Source organism: Lissotriton vulgaris, chromosome 1_1 (assembly GCF_964263255.1).
Source record: "Lissotriton vulgaris chromosome 1_1, aLisVul1.2, whole genome shotgun sequence".
NCBI lineage: Eukaryota > Metazoa > Chordata > Amphibia > Caudata > Salamandridae > Lissotriton > Lissotriton vulgaris.
The window spans coordinates 50,264,383-50,280,960 of NC_141685.1; the positions used below are offsets into that span (position 1 = coordinate 50,264,383).

The window sequence follows — 16,578 nt, forward strand, 5'->3', positions numbered from 1 at the left end:
ATCAGCGATCACACTCGGCAACTCTGGGCACTAGCTTGCCTCATCTTCACTAACGGCCCCACCAGACTGCTGGGGATGCCTGGTCTCACCCTGGAGATACCCATTAAGGGACCATCTCTCAGGGAAGCCAGGAAGGGTTTCGCAGCGGTCGAAGCGTGGAGGTACCCCTTCGGGAGTGATTCCAGCGCTATATAAGCACATAATTAAATTAAATTAAATGGCTAAATGGGACAACCTGGAAAGTCCATCTGCATTGGCACTCCCAGGTCTCTGTTTCACTTCAAAGTCTATTCCCTGTAGGGTGATGGACTACTTTAGCCATGAGGGATTTCCACCTTTCATTTGCATTAACCATCAGTGAGGCCTGCGGTCGGTTTGAACTAGGAAGTGAGAGCCAAAGAGGTTTGACATAAACTTCTCAAGGGCCCAAACCACAGCAAAGGCGTCAATCTAAATGGCACTTCAACGCTGTTCCCTGGGGATTAGCCTTCTACTGATGAAAGCAAGTGGCTGATCTTGACCGTGGTCATGTTTTTGGGATAGCACTGCTCCTATACCATGTTCCCAGGCATCAGTCTGCACAATGAATTGCTTGACATAATCTGCAGCTTTCAGAATAGCTGCAGAGCACATCGCTTCCTTCAGCGTGTCAAGAGCCTTTAGACAGCTCACAGTCCAGTTCACTATTTTTGGGCATTCTTCTGGAAGTCAGTTCTGTGAGGGGTGCCACAATGGTGCCATAATCCCTCACAAACCTCCTATAGTACCAGGGAAGCCAAGGAAGGCCCTCACTTGAGTCTGGGTAGTTGGAGCCACCCAGTCCAGAATGGGCTAGATCTTGGGTTGTAAGGGCTGAACCTGGCCCCCACTAACAAGGTGACCCAAGTATGCAACCTTTCCCTGCCCTATCTGGCACGTGAATGCCTTGATAACGAGGCCTGCACTTCTCAGAGCCCACAGTACTTTCATAAGGTGGATCAGGTGATCCTGCCAGGTGGAGCTAAAGACAGCAATATTGTGTAGAAATGCTGCACTCAAGGATTCCAATCCAGCAAAGGCTTAGTTCACCAACCTTTGAAAAGTGGCAGGGACATTTTTCAAACCAAAGGGCATTACAGTGAACTGATAAGACCCATCTGGGATTGAAAATGCAGATATTTCTTTTGTTCCTGGAGTCAGATCAAACATACTCCTATACTTGGCTGCTCCCAACTTGTCAATAAGTTCATCTGCCCATGGAGTTTGGTATTCATCGCTTTTGATCACAGCATTCACGCCCCAAATGTCCACACAAACCTAATTTCTTTCTTACCATCCTAGTTATGAGGCTTGGGGATTAAGACAACTGAGAGGGACCAGGGGCTCTCAGAAGGCTTTAGAACTCCCAAATCCAGCATCATGCTTACTTCAGCTTTGATGCTCTCTTTCACATGTTCAGTCTGCCTGTATGTTTTATTCTCGACAGGTAGGCATCCATCAGCGTCTACAGCATGGATACACCAGCTAGTCTGGCGAGAGGTCAAAAAGAAGAGCTCAGCAAACTGATTTAGGACTTGTCTGCAATCAGTCTCCTGAAGGGCAGGTAGGGTGTCTGACCAGACCACACCTTCCACTGACCCATCTTTTGGATTGTTGGACAGGTCAGGGCCAGGTTCACTCTTTACTTCCTGATCCTCATCTGTAACCATGAGCATGGTCACATCTGCCATGTCATAGTAGGGTGTAAGGCGGTTGATATCTTATGATTCCTTTCAGAACCAGGGTCTACCAGGTAGGTGACCCGCCTTTTCTTTCTAGGATAGGGTAGGGTCCACTCCACTTTCCTTGCAGAGCCCTAGGAGCCACAGGCCCCAAAACCCATACCATCTGCCCTGGCTGGAACTCAACCATAGCAGCCTTTTAGCATTACCAGAGCTTCTGCAGCTCTAGGCTGGCCGCAACGTTTTTGCTTACTATTTTAACGTACTCATACATCCTGGAGCAAAAGTCAAGCACATAGTCCACTATATCTGCTAAGGTTCAACAAGAGGTTTCTCCAATCTCAGACATAACTAAGCACACCTGGCCGTGCTATCCGACAGCTCCGCCGCATACTCAAACCCTTGAGGGGCTGCTAACCTATGGTGCGTGTAGACACCTAATTATGCATCTTTACAGAACAATGCGATCAGATACAGTAGGCACTACACACGGGCCCGAGAGGCCTGGAATTTAGACTTTGACATTACATTGGAAGATCAAGCCTGGCAGCAGGCCTGTGAACTAATACGCATGATTTCTAGTAATGACCATTTTCAACTGATACATTATAATTTTCTGCAAAGAACCTACTTAACGCCACAAGACCTTTATCGAATGGTCGTGTCTTGCCCAGATATATGCTTGCGCTGCAACACTGTGGGGGCTGATTCCTTACATTAACCATGATCCTGCGATGCAATACACTCCTTCTGGCAACAAGCTGTCGAAGAAATGGTGCATGCCACACAACTAAGTATTGAGCTGACACCCAAATGCTGTTTATTAGGCCTGTTTAGATGTCAGAAGGGCGCAAGATAACCTATACATTTGGTCAGCCGCCTATGGTACTGGCATGACGTAGAATTGCAATCACATGGCTGCCCCAGCATGCCCCGATTGTGCTCTGGCATAGAGATGGGCCTCTTCTTCTACGGCAGACGCTTCTATCTCGTCTTGCTCAGATTCTTCCCCGAAGATATCCAGAGTGTGTTGAATGCTTTGACGCTGCCTCTCTCGTCATCGAGCCTGATGATCGGGTAGAGTCCTCTTGGACCGAAATGACTTACAAGCGTCGTAGTCTTCCTCCTTGTGCTGCGGAGAGAGGCACAAGTTACAAACTTGATGTAGGTCGGTGCGAGGGTACTTGGCGTGCCACCCAGGACAGAAATGGAATGGAGTCCGTTCCATTTGCAGATGGCTGGCCCTACGCAGCAAAGCTCGACGGTTGCCCACAAGGTTTTCTATCAAAAATGGAGAGTTTGTCTATCGATTTGAAACGCGGAAAACACGGAAACGCGTACTGAAACAATACCGTTGAGGGTAAGGTGGACTGCGCACTGAGGGGAACCCGAAGAGCAGTTTCGGAGCGCAGAAATACGCATCCCAACCAGTTTGGCGTAAAAAAACAATCTAACAATGGAGTCGATGCCCATGAGCACTATCACCAAAAGGAGGAGTCCTCTTACCTCGTGACTGGAAAGACTTCTTCAAAAAAAACAACTTGCAAATATCCGGACCCAACACAAGATGGCAGGAGTATGCAAAGCATGTGCATCTACAGCACACATGCCTGGAAGAGAGGATTAATGGCCCCCAAATCCCGGCCGTGGTATCTGGTCATGTTGTGGCTGAGTGTGCCATGTGATGTGGCAGGCTATAGTGCTTGGTGTGATTTGGTCATTTTTGACAAGGTGGAGTGCTGAATGGTTAGGCAATTTTTGATTTTCCTTTTTTTTGGGATCGTGTGACATAGTGCTGTACCTACCGTATGATGTAAGTAAATAAATTACATTGCTATTTTACGGTAAGGATGCGGGGGTGAGTGTATTTAGGGCCGAAGCCTTGCTGATTAAATGTAGAATAACAGGCCTGGTAAGTCACTGCTGACTAGAGCAGGTTAGCATCTGCACAGGCCTTGGCATTGATCCTATTGGGGATAATATGTGACGGGCCACTGGTGACTGGAGCTGGCTAGCAACAACACTGGCCTCTGTTATTCATTACAAGTAGGGTAACAATGCATGTCAATATTGACTGGAACTGGTTGGCAGTAGAGTTGACCTCTGGTTTTGAATATTTGCAGGATTTAAGGTGCAGGGGTCACTACTGACTGGAGTTACGTAGCAGGATAATCCGTCTCAGTCGGCCAATACTGACTGAAGCTGGTTAGTATGATCACTAGTCCCAAGGTGCTACTAAAGACTCAAGTTGGCTAGAATGATAACAGGTCCCAGGGGCCAGTACTAACAGGAGCTGACTAGAAGAATAACAGATTGACGTAGCCCATCATTGGCTGTGTGGTGTGCTGGGCGATGCCTGGCATCTTATTATCGTTGGCGGGAGGATGAAGCTCTGATAGGAGCTACTACAAGAAGAGAAGAGAAACAGAACCACTGATCGCCACAGAGTGACAACTGCCCAGAAGCTGAAGAAAGAACTCTGGAACAGCAAACCTCCTCCACCCTGGAGATTCTCCAGGATAAGCAAATGATGGTAATGAAATGCAAACTGCAGCATTAAGGTCACACACTACAACATCATTCCCTTTAAACCAAAGGTAACAGCCTACAATAAAAAACGAACCAAAAAGCAACAAAGCTAGAAAATGCATTTCCAAATGCTGCAAAAGAGAAACAGTTAATACAAATGAAAAAGATTAAACTTTGTTGGTACCTTAGTAGTGTGCTTACTTCTGGGCTTCACTCCATCTGCAGCAATAACGCTCTGAAAGGAGAAATTACTGCTGTGAGTCTCAGAGTCTTCAGTGTTACTGGTCTCAGTCACGAAGACTGCGGTGTCGGAAGATAACTTTCTCTTATTTGGTTTTATAGTTCCACCAGTCACGCCATCGCTTTTAGCAGACACGCTACTGTCGGCAGCATCACAACTTCAGGCAGACCAGCAATGCGGATCTCACCACTCACACTGGGTGAATATTCAACAAGTACGGTGTCGGTTTACCAAGTAGAACAAAAGAATCGGGTCTCACAACCATACTCAGAGGCACAGCTAGCTCTGCCGCCACTTGAGCATACACAAACACCTCAGCACTTAAGCACCAGTCCCAGGGGAGACCATCTGTGAAGTCCTTGTTAACTTGCACCACTCCTGGGTCAGCGCAAGCAGCATCATGGCTAGCGTCCAGCACCGCTACCACAAACATTCATGAACATCCAAATCCTCGTCACACAAACTACCCAAAAATGGCTTTCTAGATAAGCAGCCAGCCCTGTAGTTTCTGTCTCTGTGCACTAATTTGATGTCAAAGTTGTAATTTTAAAAACAACCTTAGCAACCTTACAGGGGCCTTACTGACACCATTAAGCTTTCAAACCAAAGGGCTGTGGTCTGTGAACTTTGAATGCCCCCAGACCTCTTCTGGACAATAAGAACTGGTGAAACCATTCAGAGGAATTGGTGACATCATAAATCATGTAAAAGGGCAGTAAGCTCACTCCGTACCCTCAGAAAAACAGAGCGCACTCTATGAATGAGAGGTACCGCCTGAGCTTTAAGTTTGATACAATGCTCAACCCATTCACTGGACCCACTCGGTTAACAACAGGAGAATGTAGTAAAGTATTCTTAATGTCATTGGCATTCGATACCGGCATGTCACTCAACACCGCTGGATTATCAGGCACCGGCCTCATAGCGAAACCAACTTAGTCTGATTCTGCCATTCCATCCCTTACCTTCCATTGATAGATACACACATTTTTGAGTGAATCTTTTTACCCAATCATTCCAGCAGACTAACAAAGTAATCCAGTATATATCGATATCCTGCTCACCTAAGGCTTTGGGATTTATACTGGAGCTGGTCAGCTGTTTCTCACGGCTCTAGTTTTATCAAAGGCTACATCACACAAAATCTTGATGGGTAGTCCTGATTCCGCCCTTTCATTTAACAACACCGTACCAGCATGAACCATACACAAGGGACACATTACCTGTCGCAGGAAGGTGGAACGAACTATGGAATCAATTGCTAAAGCTAAGTTATTCCCTCTGGAGACATTCTTCCTCATGAACATCAATTGTGCCGACTTTTACAGTAGTGCATACACTCATACTGCTTGAAAATGCCCCAGCACTGCAACATTGTCCTTGATCCGGGCATTTCCCATTACTTCCCACGTGTGCCTTAAACCCACACCTGTAACAACTGCCATGATGAGCTTTCTCAGCTCAATTCCCATTTCTCTGGAGTTCACAGAACAACCCAGAGCAGTCCCAAGAATGCGACTCACTGGTGTTGCGCCCTCCTCAGAGGTCAGTGTCTTAGATGAAAGCGTGGAGCGCTCTATGCTTTTAGGAATATTCACTTCTCGGGGAGAGTTGGGTTCTGCAGCTCAGTAATCTCTCATGCAACTTCTTAGAGAATCAGTTAAACACAAACTCGTCTCTGCTACATACATCCACTCTGTTCTCAGATTTGCTAGGGGTTCTCAAAATGCAAAGAGCTGCAATATATTCCTCACACTTTCCTGACTACCTTGTTTTAAAAAGTTGTGACATTCAAGCGTGATGCTTGGTTCATCTCCATACTGAATTATTTAGAGGTTCTGTTCCCGCACGATACTCGTCCCATATTCCAAGTGCTTCAACCCTGGTAGGTTATCAACTGCCTATTTGCAGATCATTTCTAAAAACTCTCTGCTACTTTCTGCAAGAAATGGAATTATTATTTGTGGTGAAAGAGGAAAAAACACAACCCCTGTCAGAGTGAATTTTCAACGCCATTAAAAGCAATCTGGAGTCAACCCCCTGGTACCTAAGGCACGGAACAGGCAGGCTTAACTTAGGGTACTATGTAAAATATGTATGCAGAAACCAAAACAGTAAAAGTCAAAATGCAAAAAAATAAAAAAGCGAAATAGAAAAATAAAGTGAAATGTAATGAACAAAATAACACTAAAATGACAAAACCCAATAAGCGGAATCTGAGATATGAACTGTAACGCTTTAAGTAGAGATAGTGCCAAGAATCACAAGGTGCGAATGATACTCCATTGTTGCGGAAGACCTAGGCGTAAATTGATGGTGACCACGATGGAAGTCAGGTCGGATACACCAACCAGGTTCGTGCTGGTCAAAGATTTTACCTTTTGACTTTAGTCTTCTTCCATAATAGGAGTGCACTTCTATAGCCTCCCAGGACCTCAGGGGAAGCACTTAGAGCCTCATATGGGCTCAGTCAAGGACCAACAGCCAGGACCAGTCCAGTCCATGCAACTGGTCAGCTGGACAGTTGCAGCAAAGGCCTTTTTAGTGTACTGTATCCTTGTAGGTTGAACAGGAGGTCAGCCGTATTACCCTACAAGTCTACTTCTTTGTCCAGAGTAAAGGACGGAGCAGATCCAGTCCTTCAGGGCTTTTTTCAGATCACAGACAGGAGGTCCTGTCCTCTTCTGCTCTTCCTCAGGTCTAGGAGTGTTCTGAAGTGGGTGCCTGCAGATGCCTCATTTATGCCGGCACAGGCTATTAAGTGGGACTGACTCCTAGGTATGCCCAAACCAATGGAGTAAAGGTTACCCGGCAATCAAACCCACTTTAAGCATTTCTAAGATGACAAACTTCTTCAACCACACAACATTTGGTCTTTGAGAGATGAGGGTGTCCATGGGGCATATACTGTGGCAGTGCTAGTGCCCTTCCACATCCAGCAAGGTAGGTGTCATGCTTCAAAACATGAGCCTGCTCCTCGTTGGGCCGGCGCTGCAATGCCCAACGGGCACCCTTACAGGGGCTCTTTATCGAAGATCTTTTGTTCCTTGCCGTATGGGTGTAGTGGGTGTGAGGGGCCTTAGTCAAGTGTAGATGTGTGTGGTGTGGTTTAAAATAGGTTAGGGATTTCTCATGAAGACTTTATTCTGTTGGGTACCCTACCTAAATAAAATACTAAGGGAGCAGTAGTGTGTTTTGTTATCTATGCGACAAAATACCTATTCTACTCCCAGATGGTCGACATGTTTCTCGCCTTAGAAATGTCAATAATTGATCAGTGGTGATTCTTCAGGACCGTGAGTCAAACAAATTGTGAAAAACAACCTATCTACATACAAGTGTGGTAAGGGTGCAATGCTACCTACCACTGGTATTCGCCTAGGGAATGGCCTCCTAGGGAACAGAGATCACCTGTAATAAAAACAAACAGTGAAAAGGCACAGCAGTCCTAAGTTTTTATACTACAGGTCATGAGACGTTTTGCGCATTATATTCATTAGAAAGTTGAAAAGCACTGTTTATCAGAGGGGTAACCCATTGATCAGCGACCACCTGATATTCACAAGGCTGATGCGCCAGTGTGTGCAAGACTCACCGAAATTAGTGTGAAGTCTGGCCTCATCTGATGCAACGGATAAAAGACACCCAAACAGTGGTGTCACTATGAAAATAGGAAAATCGAAATTCATTGAGTCAACGAGATAGGCAGGCACGAATGTGTAAAGTCTGCAACGGTTGAAGCACACATGCGCTGGGAGGAGGCACTGTCTCGCACACAAAGGTTCAAAAAGTGTCATGAAATGTTGGTTTATAAACAAGGGGGACTGTTGTGTTTTCAACCTCGTGGCACCCCACTCGTATCGTATCCCAAACAAAGAACCGTGGGGAGTGGGCAGTGTCAATGTTTCCTGTGGCTAAATATGTGTGCAGTCTCGAGGCAGTCAAAAAACAACTCCCTGCTGCCCGTACGGACTTGTGTGAACAGTAGGGCGGGGACCACAGTATCAGCGGATACACTGGGGAAGAACAAAACAAGACACACCCCGTTACCATACTCGTAAACCGTTTGTAGCTTTTGCGGGCAAACAAGGAGTCACTATTCCATGCTGTACGAGCGCTACAAAAAAGAAGACGACACAAACACCTACAGTGGTGCTTACCTGTTCCCAACGCAGAACCAGTCTCTCGACCTACCCATACCGCTGCTCTTCAGGAAGGTGAAGTCTGCTCCGGACGCGGAGTATAAGTACTTTTCATGCATGTTGGAATGACTGTGGTGGAGGAGTGGCCTCGTTACTCAACAGCGAAGAAGGCTGAGAGGCATGCGTTAAATGCTTAAAACAAGGCGGCCTTCTTGGAGTGTAGTATATAACCCAGCTAAGAGGTAGTTGGCCCTAGAAAACTACGTACGCTGAGTGTGTATCGCCCTGTGGGTTGTCTAAGTGTATATACAATTCAATGTAATATAAGGGTATATAATAAGTCCTAGTTAAGGTGAAATCAGTGATAAATATGTTGGCACAGTAATGGTATAGCGTATGCCAGCCTCCCTTATATTAGACTGTGCCGGGGTGAACAGCCACCTAGGTCCATGCGAAGTTGAAAGAGAGTACGTGGGTCGATGTGAAGTTAAAAAGCACCCGGTAGAATGTCTTGGACGTTTAATTAGTTATTCTTTTAAGTGGTGTTACGGTAGAGGTTCCTATGGGCCAAAACAGTACAACAGGTAGGCACAATGTGTCCGTCAGAGTACCCTATATTTGGCTATAAGAGGGTAGAGCGAAGAAAGTGTTTAAGGCCAGCTTGATATTACTGTTGTGTTGGGTGACAGAAACGTATGTTACTTCGTAGTTGTTCCAGGAGGAATAAGTGCTAGGGTGATGGAGGCGTTTGTAATCATGCTAGTTGTCTCATTGTCCTTAGTAGGCCAGATAAAAAACAATTAGAGATAATGAAGGAGATATGTTCTGCAGGTGCTTCAGGTGTTCAGCGAAACCCAGGGGATATCATCGTTAACTGCATCTAGGGCATGACCGCTGGACTTAGAAAAAGCCCAATAACTATTCCCTCTTTTTAACCCTTTCGATGCCGAGCTCAGCACGTCATGAGGCACAGTTGAGCTGTGCTGATGACGAGCTGAGCTCGTCATGAACAATGAGGATTCATAAAATGTCAGCACAGGAGGGGAAAATGCACAGCAGCCATGGTGTTAATAGCATGGCAAATATGAATTGCCATTCAATACTATCGAATGCCATTTGGGCATCCAATGAAAGGAGTACCTCCTCCTCATCTTGTGTCTTTTTGGTCCAGTATGGCCTTCGAAGGTTGAGCCGTGTGTCCCTATGACGCATAAACCCTGACTGATCCAGATGGACCACTGTGCTAGTATCTTCACCAGCACCTATGCCTCTGTGTTTAGCAAGGATATCAACCTATACGACCCACACTCGACCAGCGATTTACCTTTTTGGGGGATCACTCGTGGCTGTGCGTTGGTCCAGGGGGAGTTCCCCTTTTTCTCCTAACTCACATTTAAAAGATGGGGAGCAACCTTACTTGCTAGACTCTTGTACAGTTCAAGTTTTTCAGTTTCTCTATTTTGTTCTTTTCTATGACTGCCTATTTGTGCCTGGGTGTATCCTCTGATCACTGCCTTGTAAGCCTCTCACAAATTGGAGGCCGATTCCACCGAGCCCTCATTGTCTTGAAAGTATTGTGTAGTTTGCAGTAGTGGTGGGTGACATTTCAAAGTGGTGGGGCGGCAAGTGGTCTGCGAAGTTAAGTACAGCCCAATAGCAATCAACGTATTGGCGTTGCCACAACTGCCTCTCCCTCCCTCTGTGTCACTCCATCCCTCACTCCCTCCCTCTGTGTCACCCCCTCCTTCTGTGTCACTCCCTCCCTCTGTGTCACTCCCTCCCTCTGTGTCACTCCCTCCCTCTGTGTCACCCCCTCCCTCTGTGTCACTCCCTCCTTCTCTGTCACCCCCTCCTTCTGTGTCACCCCCTCCTTCTGTGTCTCCTTCTGTGTCACCCCCTCCTTCTGTGTCACCCCCTCCTTCTGTGTCACCCCCTCCTTCTGTGTCATTCACTCCTTCTGTGTCACCCCCTCCCTCTGTGTCACTCCCTCCCACGTTCTGTCCCCGCTTCCCTCACTTCCTCCTACTGTCCTTCACCTCACACGTTTCTCTTCCACCCACCTATCTCTTCTCCCTTGCTTGGGTCACTCTTTCCCTCAACCCTCCCCCCCTATGTTTCACATGCTCTTCCTCTTCCTTCGTGCCTGCCCTCCCCTCTCAGCAGTGACCTAGCTTCTCTCCTCACCCCCCCTCTCTCTCTCTCTCTCCCTCTCTCTTACATTCTCTTATCTTCTCTCAGGGCTGTCTTCTCTCTTCTCGTCCCCTTCTCTGCACGTTGCCCCCGTCTCCCTTTCTGCCTCTCGTTCTCTCCGTCCACGCTCTTATCTCGTTTTCCTCCCTCGGCCCCCTCCACTTCACTCCCGCCTCTCGCTCTCTCTCTCGATGTGAAAGAGATGCTACTTAAAAAAACACTGCACCAACATCACAGTAAGTTGATAGCACCGCAATAGGAAAAACAGTGCTGCTGCTTAAGTGTTGTTCGAAAGCAAAATGTTGCATATTTTACGCGAAACAAAATAGTGTTTCTAATTTTGGATCTGATATAGAAATTTCTACCTGTGACACAGACAACGGAAAGGCGTGCGAGTTGGACGGCTGAAGTGGACGCATCTTCACACCATTGCACACACAATTTTACAGGTTTCCATGACACGGATTCGGTGACTGTGGGCAGATGGAGAGGCGATCACTGTTTGTTTCACTTTCAGCTGTAACCGGAATCGGGCACCGCCGGCGCCAACGACCAGTCCTCCTTGGCTTACGACAAGACGAATGCTGCCGCCGGGCCAACCCAACGCGCGGCATCCAATGGGATGCCGCTTGCAGGTGGACCAGCCAATCCTGGCGCAGCAGCAGCGCCAGGATTGGCTAGGGGGTCATTTTGCTGCTCGCCCTTTCGCCCTAAGGAAACCCGGGCTACAGCAGCACTGTGAAGCACCCCAGGGTCCCACTGGGAAACTTACAGTGCGCATGCTTGAAAAAGTTGAAAACTTTCTCAAGCATGCGTACTGTAAGTTCCCCAGCGGGACTGCGCACTACAGTCTGCTGCAGCCTGAGTGTGTGGACTGTCACTCAAGCTGCAGCAGGCCACCCCCCTGCGCAATTTTAAAGATACGGCCGGTGGCCGCGATGCGTCCATGGTGGCTGGTGGGGCTCCGCCCCTACGCCCCAATGGACGCACCGCTGCTGGTAGTTTGCATCTGTACCTTTTGCATGAACTGCTTGTTTCTGACGTGCCATGGCAGTGTAGTGTTTCTCGTTGGTCCCTTTAATTGCACTGTGACTGAGGGAGTGGTCGGATATAGAAAGCGCTTTGTGTGTGGTCTCCCAAAACTGTCCCACCTGTGATTTGAATGTGAAGATGTACTCTAGTCTGGAGTGGCGTTTATGTGCCGCGCAGGTATGTGTGTACTGTTGACTCGATGGATTATGAGCCCGCCACAGGTCAATCATGCCCATCGCTGCTATCAATCCCTGTAGTGGTTCGCTTCAGAGTGTCCCCATTGCCTCGGTCAGTCTATCTAACTGCGGGTCCATGACTGCATTCATGGCATCCCCAAGAATGGGCATGCCTATGGGCAACTCAAGTATGGTGTTTCCCAGCAGTGCAAGGGTATCACTATGCAGACTCGGAGGAATGTATACCGAGCAAAGGTTCAGAGTTTTCCCTTCCCAAGAGCTGGTGATTGCTACATACTGTCCTAGCTTGTCAAGCCAACACCTATTCACTATCAGTGAAACGGATGCCTTAATTAGAATCCCCGCTCCCCTTGAGCCTGAGGTATACCTTGCGTGCATGTGCAACTTGTAGCCATATCTATCCATTGCATTTCAGTGATTGCCTCTTAGGTGGGTCTCCTGAAGCAGCACCACGCCAAGACCATGCCTACGAAGGCAGTGGAGCAGCAGCGTTCGCTTCACCTTACTACCCAAACCATTGATATTCCACGTCAAAATTGTAAGTGCCATCACGGAGAGTTGGTCATGTTATGGTGAGTGAAAACTCTCAACCCCTCGCCCCCCAGCTGGTTAAGTGCATCTCCTTAGCACCTGTGTCCACCTCCATGGAATTGTTTCATGTGTCCGACAGCTCTCATCCATGTGCCCTCCTGTATTACTGTGTTTATTAGCTCCGAGCATAAAAATAACAACTACTGTAACAATCACACCCACTTGATGGGTTTCTATCCCTTTAACTTGCACCCCCCACCCTGCTTCCCTGCTTGAACTACCCTCTTCCCCAACCTGCAGGGAGCTTTTCGCCCTATAGAACATGCTTAATGCTAAGGTAGGCTGGAGTCTCTCATCTGACCCATTCTCGCCTGCGTTTCCAGCACATTGTAACTATTAAGTTTTGTTTAATTGCATAGTGCCTTAGTTAAAATATCTCTTCCCATTGTCATCTATATTTCGTTGTCCCCCCTCCCCACTCTAGGGCCCCCCCCACCAACAGCAAGGCTACTGGAGTGAAGTCCATTCCTCGCTGCTCCCTGTTCAGAGCCTTTGCACAGGTGACGCCTCCTATAGCCAGTCTTGTTTCCCGCATAGTCACTCAACGCCATTCTCCACCAGACCGGTTCTCGCCTCTCTTTTGGCTTCCCACGAGCCTGGGGGTCTCTGCTGATGTAAGAGGTTTTATATAGCGCTGGCTGGACCCAGGAGTATCAGAGCACTTTACAAGGTGTTTCAATGCAGGTACAGTGTGTATAAGCACAGACAATGGATTAATAAAAGTAAGTCCACATAGGATACATGACAACTAGATGAAAAAGTAAAAACAATTGCTAGACACTATGAGAAATACAATATAGCGGTCACAGCTTGGTGCGAAGCTTCACCTAAGTATACAAAAACATGCAAGAAAAAACTGAGGGTCATAAGGAGGGGAGGTAAGGTGATCAGATTGAAGGAGAGGGGGTTGGGTAGGCGGGTGGTCACTAGCCATATGCGGAGCAGCTAGGTGTGGTGATGCAGAGGGGCGAGGCTACTAGGGAGAGATTAGAAGCCCCAGTATTTATTAAGGAGAAGAAGTTTGAGTTCTTTTTTGAAGCTGGGGTAGAACTGGTTACAACGGAGGTCTTTTGGGAGGGCATTCCAAATAAGTGGGGCATTGCCTGAAAAGGAGCGTGACTGAGTGGAATTCTTTTTCTGAAGGGGGGATAAGTAGGAGGGTGTTGGAGCTTTTCAGTGATCGCGTGCAGCCTGCTTTGGTCAGTTTGTTGGAGAGGTATGTCGGTGTGTTTTGGTGGAGGATTTTGTGCGTAATGCAGGCGGTTTTATATGTGGATCTACCTTCAATGGGGAGCCATTTGAGGGTGGGAGAGATGTGGTCAAATCGTTTGCAGTCCGTGATAAGCCTAGCCGCGAGGTTGAGCACTGATTTAAGAGGTGCCAGGTGGGTTTTAGGAATTCCGGTGAGGATGGCATTGCCGTAATCAATGCACGATAGAGTAAGAGATTGGACTGCCAGTTTAAAGTCATCAATTGGGATGAAGGGCTTAATTTTCTTAAGGTTACGGAGGGTAAAGAGGGCTCCTTTGGCAGAGTTGTTGATGTGTACGTTGAGAGTTAGGCGGTTGTCAAGGGAGATGCCTAAGGATTTGACTGAGGTGGCTAGGGACAAGGAGCAGTTAAGGGCGTTAAGGTCTGTGATCCACTTTTGAATGGAGAGCTGGTTGTTTTTTGGGGAGAAAAGAATAATTTCAGTTTTTTTTTTGGTTAAGTTTGAGATAGTTCGAGTGGAACCAGGCTTGAATTTTGATGAGGGTGTTGTTGAGGTGGAGGTTGTCGGCATGGGTTTTTATCTTATGGTAGAGTTGTGTATCGTCAGCGTAGAGGGGATAGTTAATCCCAGCTTGTTTGAGAATGAGGGTGAGGGATTCCATGAAGAGGTTAAAGAGAGAGGGAGATAGTATGGATCCTTTCGGAACTCCTATAGAGATGGGGAGGGGTTCGAAAGGCAATTGTGGATTTTAATTTGCTGAGCAGATGGGAGTGGTCAGATGCACTGGAGCTCCGCGGCAGTCCCAACACCGCCAGGCCCCGCTTCAGGCAACACAGGACACGGAGGCACATTGGTCTGCCCAGCAACAGGTCCAGGATCGGGGGCGGGCCGATGGAATGCAGGCCCATGGCGATCCCGCGAAGGAGGAGGCAGATCGTGTTCAGTGAGCCAAGGCCCAGGGGGTCAGCGCCCACCACGGGGAAAGGAACCGACGGGGGAGGCAAGGAGGGGCTCCCCGCCGGGACAGCCAAGCAACGGCAGCACCGCGGCCCGCACGAAGGGCCGAGACCAGGAGCGAACTAGGCTTCACTAGGCCGCAGCGCCACACCACCCGGCCGCTCAGCAGATGGCCCCCAAACCCTGCAGGCACTAACCCCAGGCAGCGGCACAACTCACCAGAGGGGAACGGAATGACGATCTCCGCAGCGGAGCCCAGCACAGCCAGCAGGCTCACCACCAGCAGCAGCGGCAGGTCCAGCAGCTTGGAGCTCGCCACCGGTACAGGGGCTCCGGGCCCACCACGAGGCCAACAGCGTCGACCAGCGGGCCAACAGAGAGGCGGAAACTGGCCAGGAAGGTGCAGGACAGCCCCCGGGGGCGGAGATCAAAAGAGCAGCGCTGGCGAGGTAAGATGCCAGGAGGAAAATGACGGATTGTGTTGCTTGGCCGGCAGAGCCCACTTAGAGTGCGGCCATCTTGCAGCCGGCCAAGCCACGCCCCCACAGTGTATCATTTATAAGAAATGCTTTTGCTCTTTGGCTTTCCTTTCGAATTTACACTATGTGTAGTTATTGAATATTATGTACTGTGCATACATTGAGTATGTTGTCGTTTCACCCTTTTGCCTCGGTGGCACGGAAAAAATGGGTGGAACTGATGTCATCACACCCACTAGCCTCTCTTATGGCTCAGGTGACGAGTCGCGTGCGGAGGTGTGGTATTGTGACGTCCTTGTTGGCGTGCTGAGCTAGGAAAAAAGTTTCTGTGGAATGCTGGCGCAGGGGATATTCATACAGTGAGGAATCCACAGGCAGACACTGTATCCACCAGAAAAAGCGTTACCGAAGGTAAATTACTCCCAACAAGAGCTTTCACACATGTTTTTTTTAATGTGAAACATGAAAAATGCAAAAACAAGATTTATCCAAAAAATAGGAAGGTGAAAGAGCGCCATGCACTTTGTGCCTGCCTGCAGTGGGAACCAGCGCTCGCCATTGCGGGAAGGGAGGGGGCCATCTGTTTTCACTCAGCCGTGTGTTTATATTTGCATCGCGCTTTCACTTTCACTTTAAATGAAAGCACCATGCAAAAATAAACATGGGGCTGAGTAAAAACAGACGGCCCCATAAAGATAAGAAATTGCTTTGCGACAGCAGCAAAGCAGACAAGCCTGTCCGGATGGACCGGACGAAAAGGTGAAGGGACAGCGGCTACAAAACCCCATTTCCAATGGCAGGCCACCGTTTAGCATAAATGGTGATGCAAGCCAATGAAAGTGAGGGGCGGCGCTTTGAGTCCCCTTCTCAAATCCCCTCTCTTACTATAACTCTAAAGGGCAAGCAGCGCATGTGAAGCAACGCTAGGTGACACCTAAAATAGGATTGAGTTCAAATCTTCATGCATTGCATTCAAGGCACTGCTTAACTCCAGTCCAGAATACCTTAGTCGACGCTTCCAGTGGTACGTCACTAAAAAATCACTGCCCATATCTTATACATCAAATCTCATTATAACTAAGGGTAGAAGCGCTCCTTGGGGATTGTGCAGCTGTTTCTTGTGCAGATCTTCTTTCCGGGCAGGACTTCTGTCAGCTGTGCCATGAGCAGATCTTCCTTCCAGGCAGGACTTCTGTCAGGTGGTCCTTGTGCTAATCTTCCTTCCAGGCAGGACTTCAGTCAGCTGTGCCTTGTGCAGATCTTTCTTCCAGGCAGGGGCTTTTGTCAGCTTTGCCATGTGCAGACTT

At 48.2% G+C, this 16,578-nt stretch overlaps 1 protein-coding gene and 1 long non-coding RNA gene across 2 annotated transcripts in view; both read right to left on the reverse strand.

The window, feature by feature from the left end:
• Positions 1-16,578, reverse strand: part of LOC147737196 (uncharacterized) — an 82,853-nt gene that overhangs the window by 20,147 nt on the left and 46,128 nt on the right. The window lies entirely within an intron of this gene.
• The window catches only part of LOC147737197 (uncharacterized), a 57,483-nt gene that overhangs the window by 16,504 nt on the left and 24,401 nt on the right, over positions 1-16,578 (reverse strand). The window contains exon 3 of the long non-coding RNA XR_015295550.1: positions 4,414-4,464. This is a non-coding gene — a long non-coding RNA (uncharacterized LOC147737197). The remainder of the gene's footprint in view (positions 1-4,413; positions 4,465-16,578) is intronic.